Source organism: Hyalella azteca, unplaced genomic scaffold, assembly GCF_000764305.2.
Source record: "Hyalella azteca isolate HAZT.00-mixed unplaced genomic scaffold, Hazt_2.0.2 contig4028, whole genome shotgun sequence".
NCBI classification, from domain to species: domain Eukaryota; kingdom Metazoa; phylum Arthropoda; class Malacostraca; order Amphipoda; family Hyalellidae; genus Hyalella; species Hyalella azteca.
Genome location: NW_025934255.1, coordinates 76775 through 83820, shown reverse-complemented (window position 1 = coordinate 83820; position 7046 = coordinate 76775).

Sequence of the window (7046 nt, the reverse complement as noted above, 5' to 3'; positions counted from 1 at the left end):
TTTCAATGCTGTATGCTACAGCACCGAATTTCGCATGTGATCGGGAAATTGAAGAGGGAGCAGAGCTTCCTTTTCAGAGACGCGTCGATAACTTCGTCAGGCAGACTGAATTTAAATGGATAGAATTTACCTTTTTCGCTTCTAGCACTACGAGAGAGTGACTCACGAGATGCGAATGTACAAATCTTCCTGTGTTTGTCTCAGTACTAGCAATGAACACATGTAATTGAGCGCTTTTAGAAGCAAATATGAATTACATTAACTGCACAATTTACTTCTAGTAGAGGTAACTGCTTAAATCATTACATGTAAACTTTTCTTTACACGACACTAATTATGTGTGGAATTTCAGACCGGATCTTTACTCTTTGTTGTGTACATAATTAGTCGCAAACTGAAATAGTGTACAACTGATAAAACTTTGGTACCCTAATAGTGAATCCATTCACTGATGAGTGAGAAACGCAATGAAATTTCACTATTTAAAAAGCTGCAATAAACTGATTAAAGTTAACGTCGCCTAAAAGTTGGGGCAAGGGGGTTCAACTAAAATAAACCTTTAATATCCCAACTCACCATCGTTTAGTGAACCTAACATTTCATATGACGTAGACCAAGGTTCTTTGTTGAAGCTGAGATAACAAAAGAGCAAGTATGTTCCAGCCATGGTTGAATTAATACTTCACATCATGGTTGATTTAATACCTAATACAATTAATACTTCATTACTTCAACCATGGTTCCACCGTGTGAGCAGCAAACCCGCAAGCGTTGATTAGGTTTGGCGCCAACAAAGCAAGCACTCTAAGCTGGCCGTGGGCAGAGGATGGCTTTAGAGAAAACTTTATGCATGTTCCAGGAACTCAGTTGAAGCACTTCTCGCCCGTAGCCCAGGTGTGATACCTCCTCGCTTGATGAATATGGATATTATACCGGGATACATGCTGGAATTGAGACACGGAATTTTTTTTTTATTTTGGCATTGAAGGAGCACTGGACACTCGTCCTATGTAGGACACACGTAATAAACCCGGATACCAAATTTGATAAACGTAATGGAGAAGGAAGTAAGAATGCGAGGAAGGATGGCAAAATTTATATACGTAATGACGCCGGAAATATACTGACGCCGGAAATTATACTAGCAAAGAGGCTGAGATGTATAGGCGTAATGCATTAATTAATTGAACCGGAAATCATATGCGCAAAAGGTGGCCGGAATAAGCATACGTTATGGGACCGTTTTGATATTGCCCGGAGTCATTGCCGAACTATATCAAGGAAATATCCCGGGTTTGTAACCGGGTTTAATAATTATAACAGAAGCAAGTAAGATAACATTAATGTAAAATAAGAATGCTACTCCGTGTGTAATAAAAGCCAAACTTCGGATCGTCGAATTTCCACACTCCTATTTAACTAATTGATTATTACCATCAATGTTAGACGCGGATTGCAGCAATTCCGTTTTCTTAATATATTGTAAAGAATTAATCTCGTATATTCAAAAATCATCTTACGGCTGGCATATCAATAAAACTTCTAAAAATTCTTCTAAATAGGAGGATTTTCTCATGCCGAACTTAAGATCGCCTTAATGCAATTCCATCGTATGATTTTTCCAAGAAATAACGCCTAAGCGTGACATCCTTTCACCATTTTCTGCCAAATTTTACGTGCGTCCGAACAAAAGATCTTGGTAACAAGTAAATTTCGTGTTTTATGAGCGTCGACGGATCAGAGATTCGTGCTAACCCATGGGGAAATCATGCATGGACCACCGACAGCCATCCCGAGCCTAACCATAAGCTGTAGAAAATCTTGAAGAAAAGCTTGTTCAGGTGAAATGTGAAAATGGTTCAGGTTTGACGGGCATATAATTTTATAACGAGCCATGGCTTATAAGTTATAATTACCTTTCAAGACATTATTGCTGGGGATAAAAAAACATAATTTCTGACAGGTCATCCATCAAATTTTAGCTCATTTGAATATGTCAGATAGAGTTGTCAATTTCCGGAATATTCTTGCAAAATCAAATTAACGTAAACTTAACACAATCTAAAGTCCGGAAATATTTTTTTATTATTCTTTCGAAACGTATCCTATCAACGCGCATCATAATATCAATCGTATTTGTACGTGACACACCCTCAAGATATTGACCTCCATGGCAAAATAAATATTAGGCTTTTTCTTCGCCGAGTGCAGCCAAAAGTTTTCTCATTATAGAAGCATCCGAAAAAAATGCACGTATATTGTTCCCTCAAGACCACCAGAGCGTTCAGGTATTCATAGTCTGATGTTGTGGGAATATTTTTAGGTACTGCAACTTGTCCAATTTCGTGACAAGCTTTTCGTAGAGAGGAAATTAATTATCAGCAGGAGGTATAACGTTGAGTGAAATGCCTTCTATAAGAATTTATTTAAAAGAAAATAATTTTGTAAAAAATCTGCTTTCAACAACTATCAGAATGCAAGTCCGACTCCCTGTTATTGGTTTCGGACATAATGAATTACTTTTGTAACATTTTTCTCGATAAAGCCAGATGCTGATCTAAATTTTTTTCCAGTATTTATAGTCTTAAAAGATCCATTCGCTTTGTTGTTGTAAAAATCCCCCAGCAAACTCTCTTTTTAGCGCATTTTCTCATTTATGGAAAAAAGACGCAATTGTGCTCGTCATGTCCGTCCGTCCGTCCGTCTGTCCGTGACTTCACGTTTGCGTCGACGAGAAAATACGCTCTCTGTCACTCACTGCAGTGAGTACTGAGTTATATTTTTCTTCTTTTGCGCGAATCGTGAATTATAGGTTTACTACCTGTGCTGTAATCTTTAAATTTGTACAAATCATAGCCTATTGTAAGCACAGCGACCAGCGGTGATGTGATAGTTGCTGTCTCAATAATTTTTCCCTCAATAGTGAAGGATCCAGCGTATGGTCCCTAGCATGCTTCGAGCTTACTTTCTTCGCGATAATTTTGTAGAAAGTATTATGATATTCCTAACTACTTGTTCATTTCTAAGCATCATAGTGATCTTGCTCCGGTTTCATTTATTCATACATTCATTATTTAAATTAAAATAATCTTCATTTATACTAATCCACTCATACTGCTATATTTTAGTCACTTCATTCATTGATGAAGAAACTAACTACATAAAATATTATTTGAAATGTCATTATTTCCCCGGTACTCCAGACGTAAGTTTTGGAACCAACCATTTATTATGTCTCTTTCCTGAAGTGTTGGTTCAGTGCAAACCATTCCTGTGGTGGCAATGTTGGCAAGAGCCCAGAAGCTGTAGTGTTACCTGCCTTTATAGTTAATTGGCTGCATGCCAGCATTGTTACTTGCCTGTAAAACTTCTCACTTCCTTTGGACGCGAATGTATGGTTACGTTGCATTACCTCTGGCGCTACTCACGTGTAATTAAGTTGGCTCGCTACTATTTTACCACGTTTTCTTAGTTTCGCTTCGTCTCTGTCTGTCGTCAAAAATTCAAACCTTAATTTAGAGCACTTCTGAAGATCCTAGAAACTTGACATTTGGCATGCATGCTTATGCTGCCAAACAATTCATGATTTGATCATCAGATCATCAGATGTCAATTAACAAAAAAAAAGTTCTCGGTGAGAAGGTCTCGAGTCCGGTTATTAATTGTACTTCGTTTCTTCTGCGTTTTTAGTAGCAATTACCGCACAAACTCATACAGTATTCAACATAAATACAAGTTTGATTCAAATTTTTGCATGAACAAGACTTTCATTCTTTTTAGCGCATTTTCTCATTTATGAAAAAATGTCCGTCTGTCCATTTGTCTGTCCATCTGTCTGTCCGTCTGTCTGTCCTTCCGTGACTTCAAGTTTTCGTCGACAAGAAAATGCGCTCTCTGTCACTCACTGCAGTGAGTACCTACTGAATTATATTTTTTTACCTGGTGCTAGGTTGCAAAGAGCAACGCTCCGCGTACTACTTAACCCGGCTGACATAAAGTGATTGACTTGAGCTTTGTGATCTCGATTAGTAGAGACTTGCATTTATTCATTCATCATTTATTCGTCATTCATTCATCAATTACTCATCATTCAATCATCATTGATTCATCATTCAATTATTATTGATTCATCATTTAATCATCATTTGTGTGCCTGCTGAACTATTTGCGAACGTCCGGTAATTTGTTAAGAATGGATTTTCAGTTATTTTTTGTAATAGACTAATTTTCAATAAGGCTATTATGCAGATTTTGTTTCTAGTTTCTTGTACGATCTTTTTTAAATGATTTCAGAAGCCGCCTAATAAGCAGCACAACACCGTTTGTTATTTAACTGTCCTTTACGAACTTATAGGATTTTCAAAAGGATTTTTTATATAATGGTTAGAATATCATATTTTGTAGCGTCTCAGCATCTTTCACTTCAACGTGGTTAACTCGTAATTTCTGCGTACCGTATTTTATACTGAATGAAATCATATGAGATCGAAGTAATGAGACGACTGTCGAAAACATTCACAGCCGTTTTGCTGCATTTCAAACTAAAAAATTAACGTCGAATGTTCAGTGCCAAGACACTTAATATGGCGATCATTTGGTATTACAACTTCAAGGAACAGTGTGACTATTAATGTGTCTTAGGAACTGTCAGAATGTCGTTTTCAGAATCTTGTAGGTGACATAATTTTTAATTTTTATTAGGCATTAGACTTGAACAGCAATATTATCTACTTGATTACTTTTCGGCGATGTTAATACTGGTAAACAAACTCATTACCATGGAATAACGATATATCAAATTCAAAAAATTTTAAGCTTTCGCCCAATGCATTTCCAGCACTGGCATATTTTTTTAGTTCTGCATAACTTGCCAGCAAATTTCATCTCGTTCCACATTTCACTTTCTTTTGATGTGTTCGATTGCCTATGTCACAGCACATAGCTGAAAGCATGCCGTTGATATGCATACAGCAAAATGCCCCATGCATGGTGTTCCATTTACTTGTATGTCTAATGAATGATTATTCGTTGATATTTATAAGAATTTTTTATAAACCGTGAGCTTACGAAGCTATTCCCAGGTAACGACTTCAACTCTACAACAAAGTACGCCAAATATCATTGTATATACCATGAAATTGATTTTTCAGTGTACGTAAGAGAAGGCTTCTTTGTCTTTATATATTAGATATAAAGACGCATATAATTACTTCATATATACTAAATTTATGGTAAAGATTGAAACGCTGAAACATAGATTACTTATGTTTTATTCATCTGTGTCTTTAAAAAATTTAAATATATACTGTTCTTATTTTACTAGCACTCAAAAACTTCACACGTGCAGATTCGAGTTTAATTCGCGACATTTTAAGCGTAAATGCAGAGACGAACTTCCGAAGATCTAAATTCCAAACGACGTGTCGCTCCAAAGTGATTCCTGAGCGTCGTTCCTGAAAGATGTATGAAATACCAGCGAGATTCCAGAGCAGAAATCTGTCGTTCACCTTGCAAGCAATCTGTCGATGGCTTATTCCTTTCACGGCTGCTTGGATTTCCGTCAGAATTGCACAAGGGTGCTCTGGGCTACCGTAAAACCTTTCCGGGATTCGCAAACAGATTTTATTATTGAAAGCACTCACAGGCAGGAAGAAGACACGCCCTTTCAATAACTTATGCACGATTGAGAGCATTTATTATCAATAAAGTGTGAGTTTCCGAACCATAGTAAAATAATTTTCCTGAAGTTTTAGTTTCGGGATATTTACGAGTATCAATACGATATGAAAAATACGAATCCTAAATACATGTTTGATTTTAAGTATTCATTTCCGGCCACATTAAAATAAATCAGAGGGATTATATTGCTGCCATAATGCATTATACTTCATTACCTCGCATTTGCCTTATTTTTATCGAGAGTTTCCTATGGTCAGCAATTTCTTATAATAAGTCAACCTACCATAAAAAAATTTACGACGCTTGGAAACTTTCATTTGATTGTCAATGCCATTTTTGAAAGTCTATTTAGGTTTTTCAAGTACCGTAATACATTTCTTCATTAACATAATAACCGTTAAAATTTGTTTCAAAAAGAAGGAAAGCCGTATAATAAATGTCAGCAAATATTACTTAGAGCAAATACAGTATGTCTGAAAATTTTCAGCATCTGTTTCTTGTTTTAGAACAGTAATAGAAATTTTTGGCTTCCACGATGTTGTAGGATTATTACTAACGCCCTTGAAATAAAAATGCCTATTCTGCCCGCATGAGAACAATCTACTTGGTTTCATTTCGGAGATAAATTCCAACCCCAGACCTCATTTCTGGGGAACAGAATACAGGAATTGAATCATAAAGTCGTAATCTCTACGGAGGATAGTCTCACTATTTATACCCGAACCTCTTGAACTTGCTGAACTTTGGCTTTGAGGTCCAGTGTTGAGTTCAAGGAAAATTATGCAGGATGAAATTTTAGTTGCGTCAACACAAAATAAATTTGCTTAACGATTGTCAATGGCACATATCAGAGAACTGTTTATGAGTGACTTAGTATTTCTATGTTGATTGAAAAATAACATAGAAACAGTTCATCACTATATCAAATGTGAAAGCTTAGATATCAAAGAATTGCTTAGAGATAGCTTAGATAGTTCATTTATAGCTTAGAATAGCTTAGAAACAGTTCATCGCTCACTTAATTATTAAAATTGAAGCAGCTGTGTCTTCAAGAGGTCTTCAATAATATTTTTTATCTACGGTGCACTGAATTTGATGTATTAACAACGATACGAACATAACTTTCCTCCATTTTCAATTCGCATAATCACGTTCCAATTGAGATCGTTTATTCAGTGAGAGTAAAGTTTCAGTGCTAGCAGTCGACCTTTGTTTAGCCGCTGAAATGAATCGCTTTTCAGTTGCCTATCAACTATTAACTTTGCAAGGAGTTCTCAGGCCAAGTTTAGACCTTAAAAAAGAGACGAGGATCGATGAGGGACAACTTTTTGAGGGTTCTAGACTAACCGAAGTTCTTAAGTATTAAA